The sequence below is a fragment of the Schistocerca serialis genome, chromosome 1, assembly GCF_023864345.2.
Source record: "Schistocerca serialis cubense isolate TAMUIC-IGC-003099 chromosome 1, iqSchSeri2.2, whole genome shotgun sequence".
NCBI classification, from domain to species: domain Eukaryota; kingdom Metazoa; phylum Arthropoda; class Insecta; order Orthoptera; family Acrididae; genus Schistocerca; species Schistocerca serialis.
In genome coordinates, this window is record NC_064638.1 from 1175938414 (window position 1) to 1175955808 (window position 17395).

Below are 17395 nucleotides of genomic sequence, written 5' to 3' on the forward strand. Positions count from 1 at the left end.
TTGTTGGCCTAGACAATGTGTTGATGTTTTAATTAAGTACACACATGAGAGCTATGGACACTGTGGAATCATGAAATGCACTGACAAACTTAAGGAAAATGTCTATTTTAATAATATGTTTAGAAGAGTAAGACAGGTTATACAAAAATGTGATCGGTGTCAAAGAGTAAAAGTCACAAATCAGAAATACCAAGGTTATTTACAAAGTATTGTGCCAAAAGGCAAATTGGAACTAATAGGAATTGATTTGTTTGGCCAACTGCCGAGAACTAAAGAGGGTTATACATATTTGTTTGTAGTTGTTGACTTATTCACTAAACTAGTAAAATTGTATCCACTAAAGAAGGCAACAAGCAGGAAAATTTTAAACTGTTTCTGTAATGATTACTTCACACAGATTGGAAAACCAAAAGCCATTCTTTCAAACAATGGGAGCCAATTTACATCTCACGTTTGGAAAGATTTCATGAAAGATGAAGACATTAAGCATGTCCTTATTTCTGTTTATTCTCCATCTTGTAACCCAACTGAGCGCTATATGCGTGAAATAGGCAGGCTTTGTAGAACTTACTGCTCTCAAGATCATACAAATTGGTCAAGTTACATATGTGATTTTGAAGATGTTTTGAACACCTTACAACATACAACAACTGGCTTTACGCCTTATGAAGTCCATTTTAACAAACACCCACCAAACATCTTGTATGAATTGATTAATTTCCCTGTCTGTAATGAGTTAACACCGGACGAGAGAATGGAAATAGTAAAGAAAAATATTGAAACACACTTTGCCAAGAGAAAGCTTAAACATGACTCAAAAGGAAAGTTTACACAGTACAATGCAGGTGATTTAGTCTTAACCAAAAGTTATGAGAAATCCAAGGCAATCAACAGAGAGATCAAGAAATTTTTCGATATTTACATTGGTCCATTTGAAGTTTATGAAAAACCACATCCAAACGCCTACCGACTTATCTATCCCAAATCAAAAAAGCTATTTGGTTTAAGAAATGTCACTCAGTTGAAACCTTATGTGCAATAATTGCAATCCCTCAGGGGGGTACACAATCTTTGAGTACTATGTGTGTGGCTTATGCAAGGTGCCCCAGCTAATGTGACATTTTCTTTTCGAAAACACTGATGCCTCATTCTACGATACCTTTCTGACACACAAACTTCCAACTATACATATGATAATTTTTCGTACCTATGTTTGCTTATATTTGTTATGCAAGATATTTTCATGTGATTTAATTTGTAGTATAAGATACATTTTGTTTTGATTGAGTAATCTGCATCATCAGATGTATTGATAATTTGACATTTACATCCTACCGATTGTGACTATTACTGATATGTGAGGACTATGATTTGCCAGGAAAAACCAATATGTATTTTCTAGTGAGGAACAGTTACACATCTTTACAGACAACAGACCATACTGTATTTATATCAGCTTATGCAGAAATGAAAGGTGGACTATGTGAAGATATACTAAGCTTATTAATACATACTTAAAGATTGTATGGTACATTTGTGCAGTTAAGAAGAACTATATACATCTTTTCACTGTTTTTATCTTATATAGGTTATCCACAAGGAAGGAATTACTATGTTCTGCTTCTCATACCGTTATACGATTGACAACTGAATTAATGTGTTACTATATATAAGACCACATGAGATGTTGAAAGACATTATGATTTATGAAAGGGTTGAAGTGATTTATGCTGTTAAGAAGGGATTATCACCATGATATACTATATACATGTTTCACTCAGTTATGTACACACAAGAGAGATGTTGAAATTGTTATGAATTGTTGGCGATTGTCTTGAAATAAGGTAAGTGATGTTGTGATTTGCATTTGTATTAAGGATTTGAGGTTTCCAACTCATTCCTGTTTCTGTGTCACATGAGTTGATGTTTACGGTTTATTGATGGAAGATGGTTTGATTTAATATTGCATTTTCATAGGGGTATTTGGATGAGGATGATGATGATAGGTTTAGGTTATATGATATGCAATGCTGCTGAGGTGGTTCGGTGGTATTCAACGCTCATTTATTAATGGTTTTGATGATTAGTTTAGTTGAGAGGATTATGATGATGATGATATGGTGCAGTCACACGCAACGGAACTTATGAATGATTTGAATCGCATGAAGTAGAACTCTTATACATTTTGATTGAAGGAAATGCTGATGTGAAATTAAACTTGAGAGTTATTTTGAACAACTATGACAATGCATAGCACACAAATCACATTGAAAAACTATTATTTTACATTAGTCACATCCCACAAGACACAATCTGGAGACTAGTTTGGTATTGAGGGGTAGGAAATGACAACTTTAATAGACAGACTGAGGACTTTGACAAAATGGAATATAAGATGCCATGTGACAAGGGTCTGGATTTTTTTTTACAGAATCTCCTTACTGCAAGGTTGCTAACTATATCACAATTACATTTTCACTTGCTGAAGTGTATCTTGCCACTTTCAGGAATTTTATTGACGTAATACTTATTTTGTCACAATTTATTAAATCTTGAAGCTGTCTCTCTGTGTTAATTTGATCTGACTTTCTTGATGTCTGGTAAACATTTATTGCATTTGATGTACAAAGCCAAGAAATATTGACTGTACATAGTATATTCAGATACTTGTGACAACAACCCAGATTGGATATAAATGAACAGTTTCTATAATGTCACAATATAAAAATACAAATATAATTTTGAATATTCATGTTTGATAAGATTTGTAAAATATTTTATGGTATTGCAAACTGTTAGGCTAAATTTTATTCTTCTGTCTTTTATATGATAATATTACTCTAGACGATTAATGGAAAATCTCATATGAGATGTGAAACAAATACTAACAAAGAGATAGAGGGGCTGGCCAGTACTTACCTCAGCTCAGTACAGCCGATAGATACACATAAAACAGAACCGAAAATTTACGTTCCTAGCTTTCGGAACAAATGTTCCTTCATCGGGGAGGAGAGAGGGGAAAGAAAGGGAAGAAGGGAAAGGAGATTCAGTTACTCACAACCCAGGTTATGAAGCAACAGGGAAAGGAAAATAACCTGGGTTGTGAGTAACTGAATCTCCTTTCCCTTCTTCCCTTTCTTTCCCCTCTCTCCTCCCCGACGAAGGAACATTTGTTCCGAAAGCTAGGAACGTAAATTTTCGGTTCTGTTTTATGTGTATCTATCGGCTGTACTGAGCTGAGGTAAGTACTGGCCAGCCTCTCTATCTCTTTGTTAATATTACTCTAGAACATGTCATGTGGAAACTTTAAAAGTGCAACGTAATCAATCCAATCAAATTTGTGATTTGTTAACTTAGTTGTGTCTGAGTGTTTGAAGGAGGGAAAATTAATGGACACTCTAGAAGTGACAAAAACAAGGACGCTCTAGAAGTGATAGTTCGGAAAAACATTCATTCAGAAAATTTGATGTAAATATTGATTTTGTAAAAGTTTGGAAATTTCTTTGTAATCTCATAATTCCAATTCTTGTTTTCTTGATGTATATGTCTGTAGCTATTTGGAAAATTTATCTGTATGTAAAGTTGCATGATTCAATTTTGTACCTTTTAAGATATATGCAGTTTGTGTTATTTTGTCCAACTAGTACTGTCTCACATCAATCACACTAATATTTCTGTGAGAAGAGTTTCGTCTATCAGGCTAGGCAAAACTCTTCGGGGGGTACTGAAATATTACTGTATCTCATTGCCCTATCAGAACCCCTCGGAGAGCATTAAAGATAAACACCAGTCCTAATTGCCTGATTGTAAAGTGACCTGTTTCCAAATTACATACAAAAATAACCACTATTTCAGTATACATATAATTTGAAAATGATGCTTTGCTGAGTAACATTGTTCTTATGTGAAATACACAATATAAATGTGAAATTAATACTGTAACTAATCGAAAGAAATGTAGCACATGGTCAGGATGTACCAGTAAACCTATCATTATAAAATTACTACAGCAAATTAAATAGAACATATAAATAAAGCATGTTAATTGAATCTCCGATATATGTTAGCACTAAAATTCAGGCACTAGTTGATTTGTTATAGACAAATTTAGAAATGTAATTGTTACCTGTAACATAATTAGTCAGAAAATATTATATTAACTCGTAACTAAGTTGAAAATAGGTTCACCTTGTTCAGCACTGAGATTGTAAATTTTTAGCAATGTCTATCTCATATTCGGATTAACTTTTAATTGTGATTTTACATAAAATTGTAATTTTCCTTGTAGGTAATTGTTAACAAAAGTATAAATAGAGCTCACGCATGTGCCTTGGAGCACTCGTTTTTTGGCTAGGGTTGCGAGCAAATGTATTGTAGGCTCACTCGTTTGTTGATTGTTGTGAACACTGTGTCATTTGATGTCAACTTTGGGTACATGTGATGTAACCAGTACAGTTCACCAGGCTCGGACACCAGAGTCCTGGAAATATATTGGTGTTAAAACTGCTCTGTACTTTGGAATTTATTTGAGAGTCTTCCGCAATCCTTTTCATAGGCTGCCCAGCGACGAGACATGAATCCAGGGATTCTACAAGACCCCGAGAACTAAACAACTCTCAATGTTGGTAGAATTGACGTGAAAACAACAGCACATCCACTGGGCATTTCACTTAAAAGTCAAAACATTTGCAACGCGGAGGTGGGAAAATATAAACATCTCAATCACAAGCCATTGGTGGCATTATTCTGACTGCATTCCAGCCTCCCAGAATGAACAGGCTAATGCCTCCAGTGCTGGCGTTGTTTCTCAGTGCCTACAATTATACTACCTGGTACAAGCTGATAGCCCAGCGTTCTAATGCTGACTCACTACCCCACCTACCAACTGGCCTGGACTCTGGTTTCGACCAACAGGGGGACCTCTGCTTCCACATTGATGCTGAACTACAACATAAGTTGGACGGTTTTCCCCTTAAGGCTATGTGTGTTGCTGCTGCAATGCAACGGGACCCTGCCCTGGGACAGGTCCTTCATTATTTATCCATGGCTGGCCCCATTATCTCACTCGTTGACTGACAACAGAGCTCCGCACTGGGAAGCAGCTTTCTCAGAGACTCTTGGCTGTGGACGACATCATCTTTCAGATACTGAGATGGAGGCACACATTAAGTGGTTATTCTGATGGAACTGAATTGTTGGGTATTGATTTTACTGCACCTGGGTCACTGGAACATGTCTTGCATGAAGACAATGGCGAGCCGCCTTATGTAATGGCCTGGGATCAATGGCAACATCGAAAAGATGGTCCATAGTTGTGCAGTACGCGCCCAGCACCAGGCAGCGCCCCCTTAGTCCTTTCCCCCTGCCCTACTCCTTGTCTCCCTTGGGACTGCATCCATCTCGATTTTACATGCCCATTCTTGTGTTCTACATGGTTGCTTATTTAAAGTACCCCTATGTCATACACAAGGCATGCACCACGGCCAGGGCCACTCTTACCACCTTAGCCCAAGTTTTGACCATCAAGGGGATGCCTTGCACATTGTTCTCTGACAATGGTCCACAATTCACAGCCTCTGCCTTCAGGACTTCCGTGCCACTAATGGCATCAAACACATGTGTAGCCCTCCATTCCACCCTTCCTCCAATGGTGAAGCTGAACATCTGGTCCTGACTTTTAAGAAGCAGCTAAAGAAGGTCATCAAATCCTCCACCACTAAAGTGGTCTTTACTTTGTTTCTGAGCATGTATCGCACCACACCAATTGACAATCATAGCCCTGCGGAGTCCTCTATGGTCGCCAGCCTCAGACTTTGCTTCATCTCCTTACACCATTGCTGTTGGAACCTCACTCGCATTCCTCCTGGTGTAGCACCCCTGGCATGGTGGTGTGGGCACATTCCCATGTGAATGCTGGTGCTTGAACACCAGCAACAGTAGTGTCCACCCACAAGTGACAAGTTGGTCCAAACGCAGAAAGGGCTCTAGCCCTTTCACCACAACCAGCTTCAGCCTTGGACACAAGCATCCTCTCCACAGCCACCTCTTCTACCACCTTCTGGTTTGCCCTCTGGCTCACTGTTGATGTGCGGTTCCCCTGGGATGCCCATCTCCAGTGCTGTTCTGGTGGTCACTACCACTCATACTTCCAGCCCACAGCCTACAGCTGATGAGAATGTACCTTTGCCTGTACCTTCATTCCACCTTCCACAGCACCTCCATGGTATTTCCAGTCGCATGTATGTTTTCGGGGGGAGGGACCTGGTATCGAGCTGCGCAGAAGTTGAAAGTCCACCAGAGCAAATGGACCTTGACGAATTATAGAAGGCAGTGGTGTTGCAGTGCTGCACTCACCTAGTAAGTGCATCACTGTCTCATCAAGCATATACGCCATCCAATATTGTCCCTTGTGGCCAGCATAAATACCACCCCACCTAGACCACTCCATCAGTTGTGTACTCCGTCTGATAGTGTTCATTACTATCTCCACTGTACTATTGACTACTCATCAACAGCTTCGCTTTGGTATTGGTTTTCCTTTTTGGTCTCGATTTGGAATTTGTATTGTGGCTTTTAATTGACCTGTTGACAATGTAGTGTTGAAAGTTCGTGGCACTTCACTGCTGCATTGGTTCTTATGGACTTTCTCTTGTTGTGTCAGGTCCACCCTTCAGTCAGCTCTGTTGCTCAACTTTGGTGTGGCTTTGAGTCACGTCAGCAGGCAGTCTTCCCACCTTGTGTCAACATCATCGTTTCTCTCCTGTTTTTCTGATGCATGCACTGGTATCCCGCCACTCTCAGATATAGCAATATCCTCAGAAAATCATAGTTTGGGTTTCAGGACTGTTCTCCTCAGAATGCAAAATGGCTCTGAACACTATGGGACTTAACATCTAAGGTCATCAGTCTCCTAGAACTCAGAACTACTTAAACTTACCTAACCTAAGGACATCACACACATCCATGCCGCAAGCAGGATTCGAACCTGCGACCGTAGCAGTCACGCGGTTCCGGGCTGAAGTGCCTAGAACCGCTTGGCCACAGCGGCCAGCTTCCTGAGAATGCCATTTACATGTTCCTCACAATTAAATAATAAAATAGAACCAGCTGGTACTTTCTGCAACCTATCTATGGCATGACTCTGTAAATCACAGTATTTTCCTAAATAAATTGAAGTTTTATGGGACTGATGGTATAGTTGACCAATGAATGTCATTTCTAACCAAAAGAATGCGTAAAGTTGTACTAAGTAGTCTGGGAACATAATTTTGACTGGGGAGAAATTATGTACCAGGTTTCCCAAGGCTCATTCTTAGGTCCACTACTGTTCCTGGATCTCCGGGTCCTATTTCCCAAAGATACACAGAGCATCAAGGATATCATACAATTATGTATTGGGAATGATGTATTTGAATATATTAGCAACAAAACCAACAACTACTACAGTCAAAATTGCAATAGAAGCAAACTGTATAACAAAAATGCCAAATTTGTCGATGTTACGGGACACTAACTTAGAAAATTGTTTGGCTTGGTATCCTTATAGGAATTGTAAAAAAAGCAAGGATCGATTGTTGGTCAACGAATCCATTGACAGACATACCGATATTTTGCAAAACGATGTCCCGCAACCGATTCAGACAAATATTATCATTTTTACATTTATCCGACAACAATAAACCGGATAATACAGACTGGCTTTTCAAAGTGCAATTCATAATTGACTATTTTTCCAAAACGTTTAAAGAAACTTTTACTCTAAGTCAAAACATCTCAACTGATGAAGGAATGATACCGTGGCATGGATGGTTAAATTTTAAAGTTTACAATCCGTCGAAAATTACGAAATATGGCAGAGTCATTCGAATGCTGCGTGATTCAAGTACAGGGATACATTTCCTCATTCAAGATATATTCCAGTGCTGGACAGCCTTTAGCAAAAACAGTGATGGAACTACTATCATCATCTTATCGAAAGTGGCATCACCTCTACATGGATAATTATTATAACAGTGTAGAACTTGCAGAGAAGTTACTTGAAAAGAAAATTCCAGTTTATGGAATGATACAGCAAAACAGAGGATTTCCGGAAAAATTAAAGCATGCAAAAGTCAATATGTTTGAAGCTTGTCATCAATGGAAAGGTGAAGTACTTGCACAGGTATGGAGAGCTTGGAAAACGAAAATGGTGCGAATGATCTCTACAATACATAATGCCACTTTGACTGACACTCAAAGAAAATGCAGAAAAACCAATTAACACAATTAAAAAACCTGAGAGTGTATTAGACTACAACAAATACATGAAAGGAGTGTATTGGGCAGACCATTATTTGAGTTATTACCCTATATACAGAAAAACTACAAAATATGCATGTACCTCTTTAACTGCACATTATTTAACGCATCCTGTACATGTCAATATTTCAATACAGAACACAAGAGTCTCTAATTTCACGATTTTTTATTGAAAATGTCTAATTCGTGGATAAAAGACCATGTACCTGCTTTGGAGCAAAACTTGGGAGGTTGCCACTACATTGCATATATCTCATCATGATCCGGTTGACAGACTTTCCGGTCACATAAAGCAACACCAACTAATACTTGTTTCTGAAAAGATTAAATGAAAACGAAGAAACTGCCATATATGTTCGGAAAAGAAAAAAAAAAAAAAAAAGAACAACAAAGTTAATGTGCAAGTCTTGTGGAGTTGCATTACATATTGGAGATTGTTTTGCTGTATATCATATAAAAGATAAATACTAAGTACCAAAGGCAATGCAAATAAACAAATATATGAACCAAACAAATTTTGTATTTATTAACATATGTATATCTTTGAAATTTCATGAAAATAAGGGAACAGGGTTGAGAACTTGTGAGAACTAACGATGCGATTAGTAAAACTTAACAATTTATAATCCCCCAATAATTCAAGAATGGCCGGCGACAAGCCAAGTAATCCTAATTAGCGCTGCCGGTGCCAAGCGAACAGATTTGTACGGGACGTGCAGATGGCAAAGTGTTAATAAAACCTTTGATGTTACTGATCATGACATTCTCTTACACAAGTTACATAATTATGGAATTAGAGGTCAGTCCAAAAGGTGGATCCAGTCATACCTCAATGATCATCAACAGATTAAACACAAACTCACTGAATCTCACGGGATTTCTACTTTTTACAGTAATGGGGAAAGAATTAAAAAAAAAATCAAGCATGGAGACTCACGAAGGTCAATTTTGGGACCTGTCCTATTTCTACTGTTTGTAAATGACACTAGCTGACAAAATCAATGACAGAACCACAGCAGATGACATTAACATTCAAATTAGATCACACAGTGGGGAGAAGCTTAAGAATTGCCACATCAGTTATGCAAAGTTCAGCAAAGTGAGGTTGGACCAACAGGCTCATCATAAATTCAGAAAAAAACTGTGGCAGTTAACTTTCACGCCAGACAAAATTCCATCCTGCAAATCTTGTTTACACCATTGAAGGAAAAAATGTCTCAGATATAAGTCATGCAAAATGTTATAACGTCAAGTTTAACACATATATTTCAGAATGACACAACACATATAAGTCAAAGAGTAAGTTGACAAGCAAGGCATGTGTACACGTTAGCATTCGAATGAGCACTGAGTCCCAGTCTAGCGGGCGCTGCTCGGCTGGCTGCTTAGGTGGCGCAGCTGCTGCATGGCTTGCAGACAGCGCTGCACGTAGAGGACGCGCGTAATTGCGCGGCAGCGCTTTGAATGATCGGCGAGTCACAACACTTTTCCCCCCTTTGAAATTGTTGCACTGGTCTTGATGGAGGTGTCCTGGAGATGGCTAACGTCCATAGGCGTTGTTTGACTCGTTATAAAGTCTCGAGGAGGAGGCTTCCCGTACGGACGGAAGTGTCCCTGATGATAATGGGTTGAGATGACAGGAGACGTAGGGGTCGAATCTGCTGGGGCCCCATGCACCAATCTGAATCCAGTTGATATGACAGGAGACATGGGCGATGTGTCGGCGTCCGTTGGAGGAGGAGGAGGCGAGTAGATTTGCTCTGACAGAGGATGGTCATCCGGTTCCTGCATGGGCACGTCTCCTGGTGGCGTCCGTTCTTGTGCTGGCATCGCGATGACGGTGAGAGGGCTGCGTTGTGAGTATTGAGAAATGCCAAGATCCCGAGTGTCAGGTAGAGCCGAAGTTGGTGTAGCGGCATTCGGAACAGATGTTGCTGGCACACGAGGCCGAAGCTGGTCCGAATGACGCACTGCAACACCTGTGTCCATCTGGATTTCATACAGGCGTTTGCCACGGTGTCTTAAGATGCGGCCCGGGCTCCATTTTGGCCGCCTGCCATATCCCCGTACCCAGACGAGGTCGTCGGCGGTGAACCGGGCAAGTGAAGGCACCCACGGCCGTGAGGTGGAAGGCCGCAGAAGATGAAGTAGCGTGCGGGGCTGTCGGCCATGTAAGAGCTCAGCCAGGCTGTGGTCACCCACGGGGGTGAAACGGTAAGACGCCAGAAACTGGAGAAGCGCATCATCAGCAGCAGAAGAAGTCAGAAGTTTCTGCATCTGAGCCTTAACTGTGCGGACCAGTTGTTCAGCCTCACCGTTGGATTGTGGATGGAACGGCGTGGCCGTGACATGCATAATGCCGTGACGAGCACAAAAATCCGGAAAATAGGAAGAGGCAAATTGCGGACCATTATCAGTAACAAGAGTAGAGGGGAGGCCCTCCAAAGAAAAAATGCGGGCGAGAGCACTGGTGGTTGCCACGGTGGTAGGCGACGTGCAACGGACAATGAAAGGAAAGTTAGAGTAGGCGTCAATTATGAGGAGCCAATAAGTACCTAAAAAGGGTCCCGCAAAGTCAGCATGAATGCGCTCCCAGGGCTTCTCAGGCGAAGGCCACGGTGACAAAGATGACTTCGGGGCAGCGGCCTGTGACGCACAAGGGCCGCAGGCAGCGACCATGTGTGCTATTTGAGAGTCGATGCCAGGCCAGTACACATGACGGAGCGCCAGAGATTTTGTGCGAGACACACCCCAGTGCCCTTGGTGAAGGAGGCGCAAGACCGAAGCACGCAAAGACGCAGGTACCACAACACGCGGCGAAGCATTGTCAGTGGAGAGGAGGATAACACCATCCCTACCCGTGAGGCGGTAGCGCAAAGTGTAGTAGTTCCGCAACGGGTCAGAAGTCTTAGCGGATGGGCGATCTGGCCAACCCTTCTGAATACGGCGTAAAACCCGGGAGAGGGTAGGGTCAGAACCCGTAGCAGCCGCCAGCCTGTCCCCAGTGATGGGGAACCCGTCCACGACCCGCTGCTCGGCAACATCCAGGTGGAAACACAAAAGTTCGTCTCTATCGAATGCCTGATCAGGACCCATGGGAAGGCGAGACAGAGCATCAGCATTTGCATGTTGAGCCGTTTGCCAGAAATGAATCTCATAATTGAAACGAGACAAGTAAAGACCCCAACGCTGGAGGCGGTGTGCAGCCTTGTCGGGAAGTGACGTTGATGGATGAAACAAGGAAACAAGTGGTTTGTGATCTGTAACAAGATGAAATTTTGAGCCGTAGAGAAAAACACCAAACTTATGAAGAGCATAAATAATGGCCAAAGCTTGTTTCTCAATTTGAGAATACTTTTTTTGGGCATCCGTGAGCGTTTTGGAGGCATAAGCAATGGGTTGTTCTGAACCGTCAGAAAAACGGTGCGCAAGGACTGCACCGACCCCGTATTGAGAGGTGTCTGTGGCAAGAACAAGATGTTGGCCAGGTCGATAAGTAGCCAGGCACGGGGCCTGTTTCAGCATAGTCTTCAATTTCTGGAAAGCCGCTTCGCATGACGCCGACCAGTGAAAAGGCACGTTTTTAAGCAACAGGCGATGCAACAGCTGAGCCACCGAAGCCGCAGACGGTAAAAACTTGTGATAGTATGCTATTTTCCCCAAGAAGGCCTGCAGTTCCTTAACAGATGTGGGGCGAGGAAGGGCATCGATCACAGCGAGAGTTTGCTGAAGCGGACGAATACCATCCCGAGAGAGTTGAAACCCCAAGTACGTGATAGATGCCTGAAAAAATTGTGATTTCTGAAGATTACATTTAAGACCGGCAGTCTGTAAGACATGAAAAAGTGTGCGGAGATTTTGAAGATGTTCTTCAGTGGTGGAGCCAGTGACAACAATGTCGTCCATGTAATTGATACACCCAGGGACAGGGAGCAATAATTGTTCCAAGAATCGCTGAAAGAGAGCAGGGGCGCTAGCAACCCCGAATGGCAAGCGTTGGTATTGATAGAGGCCGAAAGGCGTGTTAAGGACCAGAAACTGCCGGGAAGCAGCGTCGAGAGGAAGTTGATGATAAGCTTCTGACAGGTCAATTTTAGAAAAATACTGGCCTCCAGCAAGTTTAGTGAACAGTTCTTCAGGACGGGGCATAGGGTAAGTGTCGATGAGGCATTGAGCATTTACAGTGGCTTTGAAATCGCCACAGAGACGAATATCACCATTTGGCTTAGCAACGACAACGACAGGAGAGGACCACTCACTGGAAGTGACAGGAAGCAAGACCCCTGAAGTACTGAGACGATCCAACTCCCGTTTTATCCGATCACGAAGGGCCACAGGAATGGGCCGAGCCCGAAAAAACTTAGGCCGAGCAGTGGGTTTGAGCGTGATATGAGCTTCAAAGTCGTTTGCACGGCCTAACCCAGAAGAAAAAAGGGACGAAAATGTCGTCGACAAGGAATCCAGTTGAGCATAAGGAATAGCATCAGAGACAATATTGACAGAGTCATCTATGGAGAACCCAAAAACGCGAAAGGCATCGAAACCAAAAAGATTTTCTGCGTTGCTCTGGTCGACCACAAATATGGGAACAGTGCGAACGCCGGGTTTGTAAGATACCTCAGCATTAAACTGTCCCAAGAGAGAAATCTTCTGTTTATTGTACGTCCATAATTGCCGAGTGACAGGTGACAGGAGTGGATAACCCAACTGAAGATACGTCTGAGAATTAATTATAGTGGCAGCAGAACCGGTATCCACTTGCATGCGAACAGCTCGACCAAGGATTTGGACAGTGAGGAATAACTTCCCTGAAAGGGAAGAAGTGCAATTGACAGACAACACAGAATCAGAATCAGCGTCATGTTCATGAACATCATGTATGGGGTCGGATTTGCAAACGGAAGACACATGACCTTTCTTTTTGCAACTGTGACACTCAGGCCAACGTTGGGGACAATCCTCGCGTGAATGTTTCGTAAAACACCACTGACACGAAGGAAGTTGCCGGGGGTTTTGCTGCAGTTTCTTAGCGGGTTGTTTACGGCTAGGCCGAGGCTGCGCGTGGGAGCGCACTGCGGCCACATCGGCCGGCGGGGACGCACCGCACGCGTCTTTAACAGCGCACAGAGGTTGTATTTCCAAGACATCACCCCACGCCTCTACTTGCGCCCCAGCGGCGCGAGAAATTTCCAAAGAATGCGCAATGGTGAGAACTTCATCTAGAGTCGGATTCGCCAACTGAAGGGAACGTTGCCGAACTTCTTTGTCGGGCACCGACCGGATAATAACATCCCGTACCATGGAATCGGCATAGGATTCTTTGTGAACGTCAGTAACAAACTGACACTTTCAACTGAGGCCGTGAAGTTCAGCAGCCCAAGCGCGATAGGATTGATGTGGCTGTTTTTGACAACGATAAAAGGCAACACGAGAGGCTACCACATGCGTTTGCTTTTGAAAATAGACAGACAGAAGTGAGCACATTTCAGCGAAGGACAAAGACGCAGGATCCTTCAAAGGAGCCAATTGCGACAACAACCGATACATTTGAGGTGAAATCCAGGAAAGGAGCAGAGACTCACATGGTTGTTCGTCCGTGACATGAAATGCCAAGAAGTGCTGTCGAAGACGTTTTTCAGAATCAGACCAGTCTTCCGCCGTCTCATCGTAAGGAGGAAAAGGAGGTATAGCCAACGACGAGAAACGCCCCGCATTTGACGCCGCGACGAAATCGCGAATCGCCGCTGTTAGAAACGTTTGCTGTTCAAGGAGATTTTGCAATAGTTGCTCAGCAGTAGCCATGGAACCCTGTGGGTCAACGGTGAAAAGGAAAAATCCACTACCTCGTCGCCAATTGTTATAACGTCAAGTTTAACACATATATTTCAGAACGACACAACACATATAAGTCACAGAGTAAGTTGACAAGCAAGACATGTGTACACGTTAGCATTCGAATAAGCACTGAGTCCCAGTCTAGCGGCCGCTGCTCGGCTGGCCGCTTAGGTGGCGCAGCTGCTGCATGGCTGGCAGACAGCGCCGCACGTAGAGGATGCGCATAATTGCGTGGCGGCGCTTTGAATGATCGGCGAGTCACAACACAAAACTTTTACACGTACATATTTAAGAAGATATGAAGTAAGAGTTGCATCTTAACAGTCTAAACAAAAATACTGAATACAATTATGTATGCCGTTAGAATGCTTTCTCAAAATACAAGCTGCTCTTCATCGGCACAATATACTACAGCAGTATACAGTTGCTACTAATGTACAGAATTGGTTTTGGGGATATTCCACAATTTAAAAAGTATACACTTGCAACACAAAGAAAGATTATCATAGTGATAAAGCAAGCTAAATGCAGGGATTCCAGTAGACTCCTTTTTAAGAGCCAGAAAATACTGCCTCTGCCTTGTTTGTATGTATATAAAATACTTATCTTTGCAAAAGGGAGCATCTTCAAAAAAAGAAAGTATCTTTGAACATAACTATGATTTTCACTCGTACAAAACTGGCATATGCTTAACCTACATGAACCACAGTAAGTAAAAACGTATGTAAAAGAGAAGTGCATCACATTACAGCTATGTTGTATAACTATATGCATTCTTACTTAAAAAGCATATCAGCATTAAACACTTTTAAAGTACAAGGGAATGCTGAAAAATAATGCCTCAAAATTTTTTATGTGAAAACTCTTGAAGCTTTTTAAATAAAACTTTACTAACATTCTACATGTTTATTCTTCATGTCTACTTATCTGTTTCTCACCATAGACACCCTGTGAAGAACAAAAGACCAATTTATTGTTAACATCACTGTAGAATCTTTTATTTTTGTCAATGGAGCCATAACCTTGCCCATAACTGCACCATTTCTTCACTAACAAAGTGGAGTCCTTTTATTTTTGTTGGTGGAGTCACAACTTAACCCCTAACTGCACCACTTTGTCACTAACAAAGTGGAGTCCTCAAAGGTGTTCTTCAAGTTTTGGGAACAGACGGAAATCAAATGGGACTGTATAGATGATGATAAACTACAGTGAACCTGAGGCATCAGATTGTTGCAGATGTCATAGCACTTGTGTGTGGTCTAGCACTGTCATTCTGAAGGAGAGGGTGCACCATGCTTGAACAAACTCTTCGAATTCCACTTTCAATTTCTCTCAGACACCACCATGTTACATGCTACAATTCAGAGCCCTCTAGCGATAGAGGGTTGCAACTTGCACCAGTGAAGTGTGAAAGTCAATCGAGTAACATGCATGACATGCAATACCACACAGTAAAACATTTGGAGGCACTACATTTCAGCATGCCCTCATAGAAACAGTTCTTGCTTGAGGACTGCTTCTACTCTGTCTGTATTTTTGGAATATCATAACAAGTAATCCTGGTACACAAAATATTATTAATTATATAATTATATCAGTTTATTTTGTTATTTACTTTGATTCTGTTGATCATATACTCTCAGTTAATATCTACTGTAAATGTATATCAGTTGTTACCCCTGGCATGTCCTATATGCTACGTATAATCAAAGTACTAAACATAATTTACTGGTTCAAACAAAAATAAATAAATATGTGAAAAGATTGGCTACAGCATTTGTTAATTAATACGTCTCATAACTATAATAACTTTTATGGTAAAACTAATCTATTACAAATTAGATTTGCAATATATGACTGATATTTGGATGCGGCACCTACAGCCTACATGAATAGAGTATTCGAGCTTTAGAAGAAAATGACAGTCCTGCAGGGACAATTTCATCAAACATAATTTACTAACTGTGTATGTCTGTAAATGAGGATGTAGAAAATGAGTAGAGATGTTCATTATTAAAATACACAAACTAGAAATGATCATCACATGAACCTGAGAAATTAAAGAGCTACAGATGACAGCACATATACAACTGGAAGACATTTCTTTAACAGGTCACCTAATGATATAAAGCAACTGCATGCAACTTCTGTTAAAGACAAAAACTATATTAAAAGTGGTAAATATTTATTAACAAAAATCTAATGTGTGCATTTCTATTTATCTGTTATATTTATTGTTTGCTTTCATAAATGTTAAATATTCGGAAAATGATAATACCCCCAACCACTAAGCTACTGTGGGCACATAAATAATAATAATAATAATTATTATTGTTATTGTTATTTATTCTTATTATGACAGGAATAATGTTTGAACACTGCTACAAGTGTACTATAGCCTGCATCATCAGAATTTGCAGTTTTATGTTGTACAATTTTTGCATATTTTGCTCTTACTTAGAATACTGTGTATGTCAAAACAATGACGTCTCCAGCACAATGGTCTCATATACACATGTGGTATGTTTTGTTAATTATTCAAAATGAAAACTCAAGCGAGAAAACTATTAAATTGTGGGACAGAATTGCTGGTCTGTACATGTCTTAGAGGGCAAAACATTTAGTACTGCCGACATACTTAAAAACATGACACTATAATAACTATTAGTTCCTCCCAGGGGATTGTGAAATACAGGGTAGAGTAGGTCACTAAGACTCCAGGATAAGAGGTAGCCATCTCTTGTGAGAACTAAGATAGCTCTTGCCCTTACAATAGGCAGGTCCCCTGTCACCTTGGGATCTGAGTGACCTAACCTACCTTCCCCATTCTATCTGTTCCATCACCTGAGGATGAAACTAACAGGACAGGGCCATGTACTTTTATTGTCATATGTGTTTGTTGGTCAAACTATGAATTTCGTACCATGAGAGTACCAGTCAGCAGTTCTGTTTCACAATTTGATGACTAAATACTGGGTTATTACAAATGATTGAAGCGATTTCACAGCTCTACAATAACTTTATTATTTGAGATATTTTCACAATGCTTTGCCCACACATACAGAAACTCAAAAAGTTTTTTTAGGCATTCACAAATGTTCGATATGTGCCCCTTTAGTGATTCGGCAGACATCAAGCCGATAATCAAGTTCCTCCCACACTCACTGCACTCTCGAGCGCTCTGGGGGCAGAAACCTGAAGTGAGGCTTCAGCCAAACAAAACTTTATGAGTTTTTCTACGTATCTGTAGTGTGTAGTGACC

At 41.2% G+C, this 17395-nt stretch overlaps 1 protein-coding gene across 1 annotated transcript in view; it reads right to left on the minus strand.

The window, feature by feature from the left end:
- LOC126456397 (uncharacterized) overlaps positions 1-17395 on the minus strand; it is a 438969-nt gene that overhangs the window by 68404 nt on the left and 353170 nt on the right. The gene's annotated exons all lie outside the window — the stretch shown is intronic.